This window comes from Pithys albifrons, chromosome Z, assembly GCF_047495875.1.
Source record: "Pithys albifrons albifrons isolate INPA30051 chromosome Z, PitAlb_v1, whole genome shotgun sequence".
Taxonomy (NCBI): domain Eukaryota; kingdom Metazoa; phylum Chordata; class Aves; order Passeriformes; family Thamnophilidae; genus Pithys; species Pithys albifrons.
The window spans coordinates 53,941,763-53,960,862 of record NC_092497.1 but is presented as its reverse complement, the minus strand read 5'-3'; the positions used below and the strand labels follow the sequence as shown (position 1 = coordinate 53,960,862).

Sequence of the window (19,100 nt, the reverse complement as noted above, 5' to 3'; positions counted from 1 at the left end):
GGAAGCCTTTTATGTTATGGCATAACCAAATCTGGGCTCTGCTTCCTTTGGTTTTGAACACAAAGCCAAAACAAGAACTGGACTGTAGTTGCTGCTGTGTGAGACCTGCCTTGCCTACAAAAGGCACTCAAAAAGCCGTGTTTGTGTCTGTGCTGGAGCTGCACTTTTAATGTCCTCTCAGTAGCAGTAAAGTTTCTAGCTGGGAAATACTCAGCTGGTGCAAAGTGGCCAGTGTTGTTTTCAGTGTTCCAAGTTTAGCCATCTTCCTCTTGGGTGTCTCTCTAGAAAGAGATGTGTGTTCTCATAGGACAAGGGGGCACAGGCTCAAGCTCTGCCAGGGGAAATTGAAGTTGGAGATCAGAAAAAAACTCTTTCCAGAGAGAGTGCTCAGGCATTGGAATGGGCTGCCCAGAGAGGGGGTGGATTCCCCATCCCTGGAGGTTTTTAACCTGAGCTTGGCCGTGGCACTGAGTGCCATGATCTAGCAAAGGGACTGGAGTTGGACCAAGGGTTGGACTTGATGACCTCGGAAGTCTTTTCCAACCCAATTGATTCCCTGATTCTATGATCAAGTCCCTGCAAAGCTCCAGCCTGGCTGGGACTATTTTGCTCAGGGCAGTGTAGGGAGAAGTGTATCCTTGGGACTGTTTTGCCCAGGGCAGTGTAGGCAGGAGCATGTCCTTGTGCAGGACTCCTCCCTTTGTGCCCACTCAGTGTGTTGTCACCTTCATATTGAACACTGACAGCTCTGACAGCTTTTGAACTGCATTTGGAAAGTTTATCCTTCCCATTGTTGGAGGCCTTTGGGGCCCAGACTGCCTGGTTAGGAATGAGGGATTCAGTGTGTGAGCCACAGAGTTGGGGTGCAAGTGTTTGGGTTTGAGGCCCCAGCCTGTGTTGTTGGTGAGAAACCAGATGTTGATCCTGGATGTGAAGTGGTTAAAGACCTCGGGCTTTGTGTTGAAGAGCAATCCAGGGACTGTGAGGCCTTTTATTTGACAGATTCCCTCTTTTGATTAGAAATCCTCTTTCTCTTAACTCTTGCCTCTCCTCAGACTTCCCTGGAGTTCTTATATTGGCACAGGCCATTTTTAAATATAATTATACAACTTTGCCAAATAATATCTCTGTATCTGTATTTCAATGCAGTCCCATTGCCTGTTTGTTTATCACTGAGTAAGGCAGACTCAGAGTGGGAAGTGGGATTTGTTGGAACTATCTGTACTTTATTACCAGGTGTGATGCCCTTTTAGCTCCTGTAAAAGCAACATACCAGTTTTCAAAGCTTCTCTTTCCTTACATGAAGGAAATGCTGCAGGCTCTGAACAGCCATTCCTCTTTAGCACACTGATGTCTATTCACAGAGCAGATGGCTGTTCTTGAACAGGTGATGGAGAGAGTATCTCTGCCTAAAGGTAATTTCCAGGTGCTTCACTACGGGCCTTCACTTCCTCAGTGCAACAGAAACCTGACTTAGTTGAATTTTGGGGTTTTTAACTTGACAGATTTTTGCCACATGGTCCTGGAAATACACCAGTTCAGTAAATATTTACCTGCCAAATCCATATGGAGGGGAAACAGAGGACTCCAAAAAGCAATCAGCACTTTAGGATTTGATGTAGGTGGGGTGGGGTGAGATGCCAATCCAGAAACTTGCAGTTTGTGTGTAGTTTTTCACTGCCCAGTCCTGTGCAGTGGTTCGAGTGAGATCCATTCTTACTGACACATGTTGGTGACAAGGAGGGCACCTGGATTTCTGCTGGCTGGTTTCTTACAGCTTGTGTGGTAAGTGAGGGCAAAGTTCAGACTGTGAGAACAAGTACCCTCATTGGCTACATTCTGGTTTTCTGATTTCATGTTTTCCTTGTTAGGTCATTACAAGAAATTTCTGACTCATCTTTGATGTTATTTTTTTGTTTCTTTGGTTTGGGGTTGGTTTTTTTCTTTCTTTTAAGGAGAATATCAGTGTTGTGTCTGAGTCTTCAGGAAAGGAGCCTGGGAACAAGGCTGCAGGAGAGAAAACTTCAGCCAGCAGTGCAAGCTGTGGGAACAGCTCCCTTGAGCCAGAGGACATGGGTAAGAAGAGAGTCTGGTTTTCAGAGATGTCTGAGACAGCTGCTCTGAGTGACTGTTACAGGAAGGAGAGACCAGAACAGTTTATTTACTGTGCTTCCCTGTGCCTTCAGTTCAAATACTGCACAAGCTTATGGAGCACTGGCCAACACACCTCTCTGGATGTGCTTGCACTCAGTGCTCTCCTGTGCAAAAGGGTGTGAATTAGAGCAGTGAATAAAACCTGACCTTCTGGGGCTTGTGTCACCAACACAAACGTCACAATTTGGAGCTGATGTCCATCCCTGTTTGCTGCAGGGTGACATTTCTACAGAGGCAACACTGAGTGATGAGGTGACTGTTGGAGCAACAGGGGAAAGCCACCAAACTGCTGAAGTCAGTGCAGCAGTCCAGACCTTTTGCCTCCAATCACTAAATTTAGTACAGTCTGCTGGCACCTGTGCTGAGGCAGCTGAGAAAAGCAAGCAGCAGAACATCTGAGCCCAAACAATTCACAAATGTACCAACTAAAGGAAAAACCCAAATGTCCACAGATTAATGAGACCTAAGAGCGCTTTGGATCCATTCTAGGGGAAAGCTGGAGCAGCCTGCAGGCCTTGATGGGAGCTCTTTCCCTCCCAGCTGTTCATCCAAGAGCTGATGGTAGAGTTGGAGGAGCTGTTGTTCCCTTCAGAGGGCAGTTTGTGTTTCCCAGATCATGGTGCAAGTTACTAACTCATCTCACATTGCCCATCAGTTTCCACCACTTAAGTGAGGACTGAGGTCTGTCTGTGAGCACAGAGAAAGAACAAGGCTGGGGTTGTTTTTGTGAGATGTGACTGTTTCTGTTTCAAGCTCTCGTGCCATTTGCAGTGCAAGTGCTGAGACTTTATCAGCTACTTCAAAACTTCAGAGTTTTGAAAACTTGGAAAGATGGAGGTTGGAAAGGTGGGGATTGGTCTCTTCTCCCAGGCACTCAGCAACAGGACAAGGGGGCACGATGGGCTCAAGCTCTGCCAGGGGAAATTGAAGTTGGAGATCAGAAAAAAATTCTTTCCAGAGAGAGTAATCAGGCATTGGAATGGCCTGCCCAGAGAGGGGGTGGATTCCCCAGAGGTTTCTAAAGGGAGGTTGGCCGTGGCACTGAGTGCCATGATCTGGTAAAGGGACTGGAGTTGGACCAAGGGTTGGACTTGATGATCTCGGAGGTCTTTTCCAACCCAATCGATTCCATGACTCTATGATTCCTATTCTTTAAAGAGCAGAATTCCCAAGAGAGAGCCTGCCTTTCAGGCTGTGTTCTATAGCCCCTGAGAGAAGCACAACTGCTGGGTGCTGTCAGGCCCCCGTATGGACTCAGTATTCCTTCTGGTTCCCAGATATCCACCTGCTGTACCTGTCCAAGAGGGCCGCCCTGCGCGGGAGGAAACACCTGAAGCCCCAGCCCGGGCCAGCACAGCTGGGGGACGATGGCTGCAGCTCTGCAGGGTCAGGGCAGCTCCCCCAGAGCCCCGAGCTCCCTGTGGACACCAAGAGACTGAAGGGGGCCAACAAGGAGAACCTCGGGGCTGGCCTGGAGGTGCCCGAGCGCTCCCCCAGCCGCTCCCAGCAGTGCCTGGACACAGCCCCGAGCAGGGACCTGCTGCTGTCACCCTCGGCCAGCAGGAGTGGTGAGATGGGGCCGTGGCAGCTCTGAGGGTGCTGTGGGGTTTGGAAATCATTGAGTCCCTGTGAGATGATGGGTCAGTCCTGTGCAGGGACGGCTGGAGCATTATTGGGGTCACCCTTTATTGGGGTAATGTAGATTAGCTTAGTGGCATCAGAGAAGGCAGAGACAACTCAGGCTGCAGTGGGATCAGAAGGCTCACCAAAGAGAAAGGACTTTAGTTTTAGTAACAGCTTCATTTTTATCTACTCCTCTATACAACATGCCAGAACAGTGTTGGTGAGTGGTTCACCTCACATACATGGAGAGATCCTACTGGTTACAAGGCATCGACATTCTACAGGTGGCTCTCTGATCCTTAAGGGTGCATTCATCAGTCACCTCAGACCTTAAGAGATCCACACACACTGTCACCCCCACAGAGCATCCTGACAGTTGTGTGCAGAGGAGAAAGGACCTGGCAGTCAGGTTTCTGTCAGTCAGGTCTCTGGCAGTTCTGTCCTGCCAGACAATTGCAAGTTAGGCAGTTTTTCAAGAGGATTGAATGGGTAGGTGGGAGCTAAATAGACAAGTAATTTGTTGTTGGAAAGCCACAGAATTTGGTGGTGGGGTTTTTTTCTTTTTAAACCTCCTTTAGAGGATGTGAGATTTTAGTCCCTGAGAGAAGTACAATTGCTGCCCAGGGAAGTGTGCACACAACTGGTATTTACTCAGTATCCCTTTTTCTGGATCTGCCTCCAGATGCTTCCAAGACAAGTGAAGCTTCTCTTGGATTGCTTCCAGGGCATGAGGCTTCCCCAGCTCTTCCACAGAAAGTGGTTTCCAGTCCAAGAATTTAGAGGCTTTCAACGAAGGACACAGTCCCATCCACGTTCACAGTCCTGGTTGATACTTATATATTATCATGACTGTTTTAATGTTCTGTAATAAACTTTTAAACTGAAATTGACATTTGCATATATTGGCAGCACAGTTGTAGCGATTTGCAATAAATTGATTTTTTTAATTGAAATGGGTGTTGATTCACTTTATTTCAAGCAATTAGGAGATGTAAATGTTATGATGCTGGAGGATTTGGGGAATGAGTGAGGGGGACTTGGGGAAAACACCCAGGTATGCCCAGCAGATCTCCCAGTTCCAGTAAATCTGGGGAGTGAAACCAAAGAGTTTTGATAGCCCAATGCACTCTGTAAATAATCCTAAAATCCAAAGAAAGCTCTCTAAGGGAGATGTCAAAAGCGGAGTAACTCCAGGGGAATACTGGCAAATGCATTTCTCTGAGTTACCTAAATGTGGATGCCATAGGAATCTGCTTATTCTAGTGGATACATTTTCAGAACATCAGCTGTGCAAACAGGTCTGCATTGAATTTTACGTCCTTCTGCCAACAGAGATGGAAACCTGGTATAAAATCCTCACACGGATTGAGACTGACAGACCTTTAGAGTGTTGCAGCATGGAACTTGCTTTACCTGCTCCTTCAAGTCCCTCTGCATTACCCAAGCTGAAGCAAAATTCATACCTTGCTATCTGGATGTGGTCCTGGTTCACACTTACCCTGACAGATAAAGGGGAAGAGAATTTGTTCATATTCACCATTTCATTAAATCTTTGGTTTGAGGCCAAAAGGGGACAGATGAGAAATACAGAGATGGTAAGACATTGTTCCTCCATACTAATACAAGAGAGGAATAGATTATTTCACGTGGAATTTGTCCCAGCACACATAGTCTGTGATATTTCTATTTAATAATTCCAGTTGTGAGAACCAACAACTGTATCAGAAGCCTGTTTTCTCCACACATTCCTTTGGCTCTTGGTCCAGACTTGCCTCTCACAATTTCCCAGACTGTATGTGGCACTGAAGTTCCAAAGGCCCTTGTGTTCCTGAGGCACTCAGACATTTACTCAGAGCCTGGCACTGGGGGGCTGCTCCCATGGGAACCTCCCCAGCACCTTCTGGAAACTGCAGCTGCCAAGGGGAGCTGCTGTCCCTGCAGAGCAGGGGGCGAAGGCCACAGGCCCCTGGCTCGTGGCTCTAGAGAGCCCAGGACGTGAGCCCTGTGGCACAGGGAGCAAGGGAGAGTGGCAGAGCCTGGTGCTGCTCCTCCTCTCCCTGCCCCTGGCGCTGCCTGCCACTGCAGCTGAACAACATTCCAGCCCGTGGGCACAGGGACCCTGCACAGCAGCACCTGGAGCCAGGCAGAGAACAATTAGAGATGCACAAAACCTGAAAGGATGTTGTAGCCAAGTGGGGGTTGGTCTCTTCTCTCAGGCAACCAACAGTAGGACAAGAGGGCAGGGGCTTAAGCTCTGCCAGGGGAGGGTTAGGTTGGATATCAGGAAGAAGTTCTTTACAGAGAGAGTGCTCAGGCATTGTGTCTCAGTTTGAGGGGAAAAACCAAAATGTTTTACCCACAAGCAGGGGAGGGGCCTCCTCCTCAATAATCACACCACTCTTTATCAAATTTAAGAAAAGGAATTTTAATACAAGAAGGATAACTGCTATATATATATATATATATGTAAACAGACTAGTGCAACCCACTTCCCCAACACCATAAGAGAAAAGAAGAAAGAAAAAAAAAAAAAAACAACAACAACAAAACCCAGCAGGTTTTCCTCCGGGAGGAAAGGTTATACTTAAGTGTCCTTGTCACAGCCCGCTGGCTGCAGGGTGAGTTTCAGTCCCTCTCCAGCGAAACAGACGAGCAGTGGGCTTTCAGATGGACTCAGTCTCTTCCCCCTGTGTTCCCCGTCCAAGAAGCAGAAAAGGTACGAGCAACCAGCAGCAAATCCAAGGCAGGTAGCAGCACGGCAGGAAAAAGTAATCCGAAGTAGGCAGCGGCAAGACAGCCAGGGAAAACCCCAGCAGTAACCAGCAGGGCAGCCTGCCTCCTTGGAGCCCCCACTCCCCCGTTCCGCCGAGCCAAGACTGAGGAGAATATCCAAAAAAAAAACCCAAAAGAGACAAACCTGCCCCCACCCCAGCGATCACAGTTAACTGCCTCTTTTGTTAACCGCTGGCCTGGGCAGTTAAGTGGCAGGGGAGAGAATTTACATAATAATCCCAAACTACAACATTATCCACCCCTAAATTCTCTTCCATGCCGATACTCTACATTAAACTTAAATTTTCTTTCAAATAATTAAGTGTTTACAAATACAGTAATATGAGTCGTTTACCCAGAGATAAGTTCCCCTTGAGGTACACATCGTGTCTCTCCATCTTCCTGCATCACCCACCAGGTGGAACCAGATCCTTGAGCAAAGACAACCCCACGAATGGGTTTGCCTTTGCCTGAGGCAGGGTTGATCCAGACTGTTTTCCCTAGCATACCTCTCAGGTGTATTACAGGGACTTTGTCTCCATCTACAGTGTGAAGGGGTTCTGATTGGGCAGGGCCGGCTCGATTGACAGAGCCTCTAGTGTTGACTAGCCATGTAGCCTTTGCTAAGTGTTGATCCCAGTGTTTGAAAGTCCCTCCACCCAACGCCTTCAAAGTGGTTTTCAACAGTCCATTACACCGCTCAACTTTCCCGGCAGCTGGTGCATGGTAGGGGATATGATACACCCACTCAATGCCATGTTCTCTCGCCCAGGTAGCAACTAAGCTGTTTTTGAAATGAGTTCCATTATCTGACTCAATTCGTTCTGGGGTGCCATGTCGCCACAGCACTTGTTTTTCCAGGCCTAGGATGGTGTTCCGAGCAGTGGCGTGAGGCACTGGGTGTGTCTCCAGCCACCCTGTGGTTGCTTCCACCATGGTGAGCACATAGCGCTTGCCTTGGCGGGTCTGTGGCAGTGTGATGTAGTCAACCTGCCAGGCCTCCCCGTACTTATACTTATCCCAGCGTCCACCATACCACAGGGGCTTCACTCTCTTAGCCTGCTTAATGGCAGCACATGTCTCACAGTCGTGGATAACCTGAGAGATAATGTCCATGGTTAAATCCACCCCTCGGTCTCGTGCCCATTTATAAGTGGCATCTCTGCCCTGATGGCCCGAGGCATCATGGGCCCATCGAGCCAAGAACAGCTCTCCCTTGTGCTGCCAGTCCAGATCTGTCTGTGATACTTTCACTTGCGCAGCTCGGTCTGCCTGTTGGTTGTTGAGATGTTCCTCATTGGCCCGATTTTTGGGCACGTGTGCGTCTACGTGGCGGACTCTCACATTCAGCTTCTCTACTCGGGTGGCAATATCTTGCCATATATCGGCAGCCCAGATGGGTTTCCCTCTGCGTTTCCAATTGGTTTTCTTCCATCGGTCTAACCATCCCCAGAGAGCATTGGCCACCATCCATGAGTCGGTGTAGAGGTAAAGCTTTGGCCATTTCTCTCGTTCAGCAATGTCCAGGGCCAACTGCACGGCTTTAAGCTCTGCAAACTGACTCGACCCACCTTCTCCTTCAGTAGCTTCTGCAACTTGTCGTGTGGGACTCCATACAGCTGCTTTCCATTTGCGATTAGTCCCTACAATGCGACAGGAGCCATCGGTGAAGAGGGCGTAGCGTATTTCCTCTTTTGGCAATTGATTGTATGGTGGAGCTTCTTCCGCACGTGTCACCTGCTCTTCCTCTTCATCTGCTAGACCAAAATTTTCACCTTCAGGCCAGTTTGTGATGATTTCCAGGATCCCAGGGCGATTTGATTTTCCTATACGGGCGCGCTGCGTAATCAGGGCAATCCACTTGCTCCAGGTAGCATCAGTGGCGTGGTGTGTAGAGGCAGCCTGTCCTGACAACATCCACTTCAGCACTGGTAGTCGAGGTGCCAGAAACAGCTGTGCTTCTGTGCCAATCACCTCTGAGGCGGCTTGGACTCCTTCATAGGCGGCTAGGATCTCTTTCTCTGTGGGGGTATAGTTGGCTTCAGATCCTCTGTAGCCTCGGCTCCAGAATCCAAGTGGTCGGCCTCGAGTCTCACCAGGCACCTTCTGCCAAAGGCTCCAAGACAGGCCATTATTCCCGGCGGCGGAGTAGAGCATGTTCTGTATGTCTGGTCCTGTCCTGACTGGTCCAAGGGCTACAGCCTGAGCAATCTCATGCTTGATCTGGTCAAAGGCTTGTTGCTGCTCAGGGCCCCAGTGGAAATCATTCTTCTTACGGGTTACCAAGTAGAGAGGGCTTACGATCTGACTGTATGCTGGGATATGCATCCTCCAGAACCCTATGGCACCCAGGAAGGCTTGTGTTTCCTTTTTGCTGGTAGGTGGAGACATTGCTGTGATCTTATTGATGACTTCTGTTGGAATCTGACGGCGTCCATCCTGCCACTTCACTCCCAGGAACTGGATCTCTTGGGCTGGTCCCTTAACCTTACTCCGTTTGATGGCAAAGCCAGCTCCCAAAAGGATCTGGATGATTTTCTCTCCTTTCTGAAAAACCTCTTCTGCTGTGTCCCCCCACACAATGATGTCATCAATGTATTGCAGGTGTTCTGGAGCCTCACCCTTCTCCAGTGCAGTCTGGATCAGTCCATGACAGATGGTGGGACTGTGTTTCCACCCCTGGGGTAGTCGGTTCCAGGTGTACTGCACGCCCCTCCAGGTGAAAGCAAACTGTGGCCTGCACTCTGGTGCCAGAGGAATGGAGAAGAACGCATTAGCAATGTCAATAGTGGCATACCACTTTGCTGCCCTGGACTCCAGTTCATACTGGAGCTCCAGCATGTCCGGCACAGCGGCACTCAGCGGTGGGGTAACTTCATTCAAGCCACGATAGTCCACAGTCAATCTCCATTCTCCATCAGACTTATGCACAGGCCAGATGGGGCTGTTGAAGGGTGAGTGGGTTTTGCTGACCACCCCTTGGCTCTCCAGTTCATGGATCATCTTATGGATGGGGATCACAGCATCACGGTTCGTTCGGTATTGCCGACGGTGCACTGTCGTGGTGGCAATTGGCACTTGCTGTTCCTCAACTTTCAACAGTCCAACAGCAGAAGGACTTTCTGAGAGACCTGGCAATGAGTTCAATTGTTCAATCCCTTCTGTCTGTACAGTGGCTATTCCAAAAGCCCATCTATGCCCCTTTGGGTCCTTAAAATATCCATTCCTGAGGTAGTCAATGCCCAGGATACATGGGGCGGCTGGACCAGTCACAATGGGGTGTTTCTGCCAATCTCTCCCTGTCAAGCTCACTTCAGCTTCTAGCACAGTCAACTCTTGAGATCCCCCTGTCACCCCAGAAATAGAAATAGTTTCTGAGCCCACATGTCCTGATGGCATTAATGTGCATTGAGCGCCAGTATCAACCAAAGCCTTATACTTTTGTGGGTCTGATGTACCAGGCCATCGAATCCACACAGTCCAATAGACACGGTTGTCCCGTGCCTCTACCTGGCTAGAGGCAGGGCCCCTCTAACACTGATCCTGGTCATAGCGGTCAGAACCTTTTCTCGATGAGTACACCTGGGAGGTGCCCTCCTGTGGGTCAGATTCTTGCCCGTGGGAAACTGGGACTGCACTTACTCTCACTGACCTTCTTCCATTCTCCTTCAGTTCTTGTACTCGGGCTGCAAGGGCACGGGTGGGTTTCCCATCCCACCGTCCCATGTCTTCTCCATGTTTGGCCAGGAAGTACCACATCTCAGTTCGTGAGGTCTGTCCACTTCCTCTGGCTGGGGGGCGTCTGGCTCTGACTTCAGAGGTTCTCATTCGCACTGGTGCCACTTGGAGACTTTCCCTAATTTCCTCTCTGATCGCTTTTACCTCTGCAGGCAGCGTCTTGAGACTCTCAACCAATGTCTCTACAGCAGAAATACGGGCCTGCATTGGGCTGTGGGTCATGCTTTCATATATCCGGAGCTTATTTGCTACAGCGCCCACTGTTTCTTGGTTCTCTTCCCTATACATGGATGCCAGGAAATCGGTGTATTCAGCTGGCCCCGAGCGTGAAAGGTCCCACCACATATGTGGTGTGCATCTGACCTTGTCAGGGTCATTATTGGCTTGCCCACCTCTTCCAAAAAGCACGTCCATCATTGCCATCTCCCTCAGACGTAAAATTCCTTCTTCCATCGTCTTCCAAGTCTTCCTAATATGATGTTCCTGCAGGATTTCTCTATAAACAAACTTCTCTCTTACACTCGTTAGAAGTCGTGCCCAGAGTGAAAGGGGCTTTGATTCCCCCACGAACACCTGTTCAATAGCCACGTCCTGGGCCAGAGCCCCCAAAAACCTGGCTTCAGCACCATCCAGTTGTAAGGTTTCACCCATAAGGTCCCAAACTCGGATCAACCAAGTCAGGATGGGCTCACCCGGGTGTCGAGCAATGTCTTTCCGCAAACTACGGAGATTATCAAATGACAATGACTCAGTGATGATCTCAGGCTCTGGGTCTGCTTGCTGTGGAGGTGCAGCAGCCCCCTCATCGTCTGCTGGATGGTCTAATTTGGTCTTATATTTCCTTTTCTGAATAGGGGCAACTTCCATAGGCTTGGCCTGTCCTCCTGGTTTAGCCTCATCCTTTTCTCCCTTCACTGTGGCATCAGGGGTTTTATTCTCTCGCTTTTCCCCCTTCACTGGGCTAGGTTTCTGAATGCATTCTGGAAAAACCCTGGCCCTACCTTCAAACATTCTGTAAGCTGCAGGGATACAACCCTGCAGAAAAACCATAAAGAGCAAGATATCTCTGGCATCCAGGGAGAATTTAAACATCTCAAAAGCTGTTGTAGCAGACTTGAATGGGGAATGGACAAAGGGTTGGGAGAAGAGATTCCCCTTTGTTCCTTCCCAAGGGTCCGTACTATTATCACTGAATCCCCAGAGGTAGCAGCTTAGGTTGCGGCAGGAAAACAGCCTGGAGAGCACCACCCACATGACATCCAAAGGCATCGAATTCATGGCACCATAAATCCAGAGTAAGAACTCAATAATAATTGCGGCTATTTGAGTTTTGCTCATTGATTTGTTGATAAGACTTAAACCTGCCGCTCCTTTTGGCATGAATTTGTACCAACAAAAAGCCAATATATTATACAGGATGGTCCTGATGAACCCTAAGCTCAAGACCCACATGGTGCCACAAAATAGCAGTTATCCTTCTTTGTTTACAAGCCCCACGTTGGGCGCCAAGAAATGTCTCAGTTTGAGGGGAAAAACCAAAATGTTTTACCCACAAGCAGGGGAGGGGCCTCCTCCTCAATAATCACACCACTCTTTATCAAATTTAAGAAAAGGAATTTTAATACAAGAAGGATAACTGCTATATATATATATATATATATATGTAAACAGACTAGTGCAACCCACTTCCCCAACACCATAAGAGAAAAGAAGAAAGAAAAAAAAAAAAAAACAACAACAACAAAACCCAGCAGGTTTTCCTCCGGGAGGAAAGGTTATACTTAAGTGTCCTTGTCACAGCCCGCTGGCTGCAGGGTGAGTTTCAGTCCCTCTCCAGCGAAACAGACGAGCAGTGGGCTTTCAGATGGACTCAGTCTCTTCCCCCTGTGTTCCCCGTCCAAGAAGCAGAAAAGGTACGAGCAACCAGCAGCAAATCCAAGGCAGGTAGCAGCACGGCAGGAAAAAGTAATCCGAAGTAGGCAGCGGCAAGACAGCCAGGGAAAACCCCAGCAGTAACCAGCAGGGCAGCCTGCCTCCTTGGAGCCCCCACTCCCCCGTTCAGCCGAGCCAAGACTGAGGAGAATATCCAAAAAAAAAACCCAAAAGAGACAAACCTGCCCCCACCCCAGCGATCACAGTTAACTGCCTCTTTTGTTAACCGCTGGCCTGGGCAGTTAAGTGGCAGGGGAGAGAATTTACATAATAATCCCAAACTACAACACATTGGAATGACCTGCCCAGAGAGGTGGTGGATTCTCTCACCCTGGAGGTTTTTAAACTGAGATTGGCCATGGCACGGAGTGCCATGATCTGGTAAACGGACTGGAGTTGGAGCAAGGGTTGGACTTCATGATCTCAGAGTTCTCTTCCAACGCAACTGAATCTATGATACTATGATAGAAATATAGAAATACGATATCAGAAAAGAAAACAATGACAGAGTCAGACAGGAAGAAATGCAAGAAGGAAAGCAGCATGGAATAGAAGCACAGAAACAGCATCACTGTAATGGCTCCTGCCCACACACATTCTGTCACACACAGCTGATTTTGCCACTCATTTCCATGGGCTTTCCATGGTGCAGTGGAAGCGTGTCCTCTTCTTTCCACAGTGGTTTCTCCAGGATGGCTGAAGGGCCTGTCCATCACACCATGGGCTTTGTGCTTCCCTGTGCACAGCAACCAAGGGAAAAGCACAAGCCTGTGGGCACCGTTTCCCACTCTCATGATCTAAAATGTCACTTCTTTCTAAAGTCCTTTCCTTTCTCTGGCACAGTAGCAACTCCACATGTGGATTTTTAATAAAAATCATATGGCTTTTACAGTAACTGGAGTTCAAGGACTCTGCTGTTGATTTTAATGTTTAAAAGTTCTTCTGACCTTAAAACACATGCCAGTTCCCTTTTTCTACTTTAGTTTTTTCCTCCCCTGAACAACACAGGGAACACAAACCTTGCACCCTTAGGCATGTTCAGGGCAAGCAAAAAACTCTCGAAAAACTAAAGAGATATATGTTTCATCTCTACCCAAAACTCCTGGGTTTAGTGCAGCAGAGGAACAATCACTGCACATGGACATCTCTGCTGACAACTCTGTTGGTCTCACTGTCTCTGAGCACCCTCAAGTGCTGGGTGTTCCTGACTATCAGTCCCAGCTGGAATCCGTCATTCCCCACTCCTTCCCAGCTGCAGCACTGCATCTCCATACAGTAACACCTTCTTTACTATTTCTTCACTGATAAAACAAACAGTTTCTCCTGAAGCATAAAGACACCTGACAGTGTCTTTACTTCAGCAGCAACAGAAGATCTCTGTGTAACTGAGTTTCACTTACACAAGTAGTGGCTCAGCATCTCAGTGTAACCAGCCCTATATAAAACACAAGATAAAAACAAATCACACCATCTTTGCTTCTATTTTTCCTTTTTTTTTTGTTAAAGACTCATGTAGAACAGCCAAGTAGCACATGTACGTAATGGGTGTGTCTATGGAATCACTTATTTAGTTCCAAATAAAGTAATCCAAGCCTCACTCAGGACCCAATGAGCAGAGAAGTGCATTTGAAGACAAAGAGGAGGTGCAAGCTGAGTTTTGTCCTGCTCATTCAGGGTATGCCACAATCCAAGGGTGAATTAGCTGAGATTGAGTCACTCCTGCAATGGACTGAATGCATCTGTGTGTCCATGTCCACGTGAGTCTGGTGATGGTGCTGCAGCCTGGGCTGCATGGCCAGCAGAGCCAGGGAGAACAGACGTAGCAAAGACATGGCCTGGTGGGAGGGAAGGGAGCTCAGCAGGTGCAGCCCGGACAGAGCAGGGCACTGGGGTCATCCGGCATGTCCCCAAAGCCTCTCTGGGCACGTGTCACCACTGAGAGCCCTGAGCCCTCTGCCCCAGCCCAAGGGCTGTACCGTGCCCTGCCCTTACAGTCCTGGCTCTCACTCTGGGTTAGAAACCCCCTGGGTGTCTGCCCTGTCCTGCTACAAAAACTGCAGTTGTGGATTAACGATTGGATTTGATGATGTGACAGCTCCTTTTATGCCCCAGAGACTGGGATTCTCTGTTCCCGTCACATGAATATCCAGGTCCCCACCACCTCAACAAGACACACTTGGGGACTTCAAGGCACTTCAGGGCAACCTCCCACTTATTGACATTCCCTCACAACAACCCATCACCCCCTTTTTGCCTCCAGAAGGCTTTGGGCAGGAGCAGCACTGGATGCACAGCCCCACACACACTGAACTGGCACAAGCATGGCCTGTGTGTCATTCCTGCCACACATGCAGTGAGGCCAGAAAAACCTCCTGATGGGCCTGGGCATCAAAGCCACACACTGGTGGGATATGGGCCCATCTCTGAGTGGCACAATCCATGGGGAAGCCCTCCAGCTCGGGATCTCAGGGGCATGGGAGGCTCTCCCAGTGCAACTCTCTGGGAATGTTGAGAAATGTGAGTGTGGCCCAAGCATGCAGGGACAGCAGGGACATGCACGCCCTGGGCTGGGCTGTGTTTTCTCCTGCAGTATTTGCCTCTGTATATTGGGTGTATCCCCTCAACATTTCTTCCTGTGAACAGCACTGAGTGAATTTATGTGCATCAGGCATAACTTATATAATAAAATTATCATTCGATGACTTTCTGTAAATAAGGTATAGTTTAAGCAATAAACTCATCATTGAATGACTATCTGTAAAATAGGCATAATTTACTTAATAAACTCATCATGGGATGAATTTCTGTAAATAAGGCATCATTTACGCAATAAACTCATCATTGGATGAATGAAAATAAATAGGGCATCATTCACGTAAGAAACTCCTCATTGGATGAATTTCTGTAAATAAGGCATAACTTATGGAAATAAACTCACCCTTGGAAGAACTGATGGAAATAAAAAGTTGATGAATTAAGGCAAATCTCTTCCTATAGAGCAGGAAGACCGGGTAGAGAGCCCGGAAAGATCTCCAGTTGGCATTCCTTCCCGATTCAGCTGTGACCAGAGCAAGGCACAGAAGGACAGGAGGGCCGAGCCGGGCAGCGCTGCCGCGGCACACGGAGACGCTGAGCCCGGCGGGGCGCGTTGGCCCCGCACTGGCGGGATGCGGGCGCGGTTCCCGAGCGGCGCGATGGGCGGGGCACCCCGGGGCAGAGGGGGCGGCGAGAGACGCGGCGGAGCAGGCAGAGGCACACCCAGGGCGGGCTGAGCTTTGCTGCAAGTGCTTTATTGCGGGGCCGTGCGGGCCCGGGAGCGGCTCAGCGGGAGCGGCTGAGCGGCGTCGGCGGCGGTACCCGCGCCTGCGGGAGCTGCGGAGGCTCCTCCGCACGCCTCGGCGGGGGGAGCGGCTCCTGCGGGAGCGGCTGCGGCGGGACCAGCTCCTGCGGGAGCGCCGCCGGGCCCGCGCCATGGCCGGCTGGGTGCGGCGCCGCCAGCCCGCCCCGCATTTATAGCCCAGCCCCGGACAGCGCTTTGGGACGCCACCGCCCTGCCGAGACCCTAGTGCTGCCGCCCCCACAACGCGGGGATGCGCCCCGACGGCCGGCACCGACTCCTCGCAGTTGGGCACACCAATGCCACGGATGCAACATCCCAATGTCTGTTTTTTTGGGAAGGAGCATTAGTTTCAATGCCCCCGTGCTGCACCGTCAGACACAAGGAAACCCCGAGCAAGTGCCGGATGCGCTCAGGTGCGGTGCGGACTTGGAGCTGCCTTCTTTTTTTTTTCAGAAATTCCAGCCGAGAATGTTGTCCAGCCCTCGGAGTACACCTGTCCGAGCTGCCTCTGCATGTACCGGCAGCGTGGGGCGTGTCCCAGGGGAATCTGGATCTCCTACTCATTTTGTTGCCCGGTGACAGATCTCGGGGGAGACGGGGGAAAGGGGTGGGGTTTCTTTTGCAAAGCAGGAAACAGGTGGCTCACTGAGAACAAACTACCTTGAGTCAAACGGAGGATATTTTTAGTGTTGTTCGTAAGTTTGCATTTTCTGATGATCCAAAGGAACCGATCCACAGCCAGAGGACCCTCATTGACACTGGTGGGCAGCGCAGGGTCTGTGCTTTACAAAACGCAACTCCACATGATTGGAGGGACTTATCCTTATTAATTGATAAGGCTATTAATTGATACATTTGTTGGAGACTGAAACGGGTAATGATTTATGCATTCTAGGAGACTTTTGCAGGCTTTTGTCTTTTGCATTATACCTCTGATGGGCAGTTGGGGCCCTCTCCTCCCTCCAGTGCTGAAGGTGTCAAGCCCTGAAGAGGCAGGAAGAGCTGAGCTTACCCTGCCCTTCACATGAACTCAGCAAAAGGCGGAAAAAATATTGGGGGTTCATGGCCCGGCTGGTGACACTACTCCATGGAAACAACTCCCTGCCTCGGGGGAGGTGCAAAAGCATGCTGAGGGTATATATGCTGACTGCTGACTTTGAGGGTTTGGGTTCTGTTCTTTGCCCCCATCACCTGCGCATCAAGACCATTGCCTTCAGGATTATTAAGATGCAGCGCTGGATCCAGTAGGCGGTGATTATATAAGTTTTTTTTCATTCTCATATTTTCTTTTTCCTTACTCTCTCTTACCTCCCTTACCTGTCTTTGATTTCCTCCCCCCCCACACACTTGTCTTTCTCTCCCCTATGCATTTTCTTCCTCCTCTCCCCCCTCCACAAGGTTATTTCTATGTCACATTCTTATATGACCCGTTGATACAAAATTGTTAAAATAAACCCTACCTAGATGGGTTTTCAAACACCGCTTATTCCGTATCACTTCACTCCAATCCACCCCAAGGGAATTATTGATAAAAACCTGGGTTACCTCGCCCTCCCCTTTTCCTGGGGTGGGTCGTAAAAACATGTATCACAGAATTTGTTAACTAGTTATTACAAAAATCACTTTATCTAAAGTAGCTTAGCATATGGTAAAAATCGTAAGGTACAGATGTGTAGGACCTGTCCTTGAAACTTCTGTACTAAGGGGGCTTAGGGACTTCTTATGCTAAGTAAAATAGATTGGACACCATATGAAACAAAGATAAATCAGAAAATATGACAAAAGAACAGGATAATTAGAGGAATTCACCAATTAAACCAGTTACAGTTGCCAGCAGATCCAGTTTGGAGCCGTTTTGAGCCAAAGGTGGAAAGTTCACAAGAGGAAGACTACAAACTTCATCCCCAAAGGCCACCAGAGATCCTCGCCCCCAATTCCCAGGGGCAAAGGCACAGGCTTAAGAAGGAGGTGCATGGGGCAGAGAAGATGGAAATCAGTTCTTAGAACTCATTATAATAACCCTGTCTTTTCTAGGAAAATAATGTTTATGCATGAGAAATAATGAAGATGTGTAACTTACTCGCATATAAACAAGTTGTTAACTCGACCAGGTGTGCATGTTTTTGGAGGAGCCAACACCCCTGCACCCGGACCTTCAATAAATGTACCTCTCTATAACCTTATTGGTCTTTTCTCCACAAATCACACAGAAGAAAATTTTGGCCAGCTTATGAAGTGAATTTCACTAAGTATATTCCGTGATTAATTTCTACATATCAATCATTACACAGCCTTCTAAGCTTTGACAAACATCTTGTAAATTACCGAAGAAATACGTTTTTAGGGCTTAGACAAGTGATTAAAAGACTAATTATCTTTTGGCTATATATTTCTTTTCTAACTCGACAATATTTACCAATTTAAGTGTGGTCTTTCGATTTATTTCTTATAGCTGCAGGTCTAGTCTTCTTCAAGGTTTTCTTTAAAGCTTTGCTTGGTTCAGTAAATTTTGGTTTTCTGGTTTTACCACTGTTTGTCCAGACCCCCTTGTTTCCTGCTTATCTGTGACAGAAGACAAACAGAAAACATTTGAGTTTTCATGACATTCAGGCCAGTGCCTTACAAAAATGCTCTTCTAAATGGCTCTAAACAAGTTACAATATAGCAAGCCTCACCTCTCTTGTATTAGTGCAATGTTCTTTTTGACTACACGGGTTGTTGTTTCTTGAACACGGTTCTTTAAGAAGTCTTAGCAGAGTATCAGAAGATAAACCAGAAGTGTTTGTATACCTAAATTTTCTTTTTCTTTTCTACTCTAAGCTGCAGCCACTCTGAAGTGAAGGACAGCTGCCAGCATGTGCCCAACAAGCAGTCTCACATGAAGAGACTAATTCTGGGAAGACTTTTTAAAAAACAACCTTCAAGGAGAAAGACAACCCGTTAAGTCAATAGGGAGAATATTTCACTAATACCAGAAAATGAAAACTTATGTACAACACTAAAATCACCCACCGTTTGATTTAAGGTGTTTTCTTCCCACTGAGCCACTCTCTCCTTGCTTTGCAAAAACAAACCCCATTGGAGTGAGAAATAAAATAACAGGGTCTTATTACAAGCAAGATTAGTTGAATTGAAATAAGATCTCTTTATTTAAGGTTTCTTTTTATATTGCTGTGATAGTATAGGAAATATTTAGGCATACCTCGAAGATTGTACGAAGATTGTAAGCTTGTCAGGACCTGGCACCGAGGGCCTTTTACGATGGGGGGAAAACACCAAGTACTTAAAATAAACATGCAGAGGCCCCTGTGCACAAAGACCACGTTGTGGTCTCTCTGAACAAAGAAGACCCTTCATCTAATGTGGGGGGATCCTGCACAACCAGTATAGGAGAAGATGACACCCCTGTGCTGGTTTAAAGGCGAACCAGCAGGGGAAATGAACTCACCACGAGGGAGATTATAAGTAAGAGCTGAAATTTAATAATAATATTACAATAAATACACTGACACAAAAGGGAAATTCCTTTCAACTCACAAAA

The 19,100-nt window shown here is 48.3% G+C and overlaps 1 long non-coding RNA gene across 1 annotated transcript in view; it reads right to left on the bottom strand.

The window, feature by feature from the left end:
- The window catches only part of LOC139684711 (uncharacterized), a 34,264-nt gene extending 18,897 nt beyond the window's left edge, over positions 1-15,367 (bottom strand). The window contains exon 1 of the long non-coding RNA XR_011699958.1: positions 15,158-15,367. This is a non-coding gene — a long non-coding RNA (uncharacterized lncRNA). The remainder of the gene's footprint in view (positions 1-15,157) is intronic.
- Between the last annotated feature and the right edge of the window lie 3,733 nt (positions 15,368-19,100).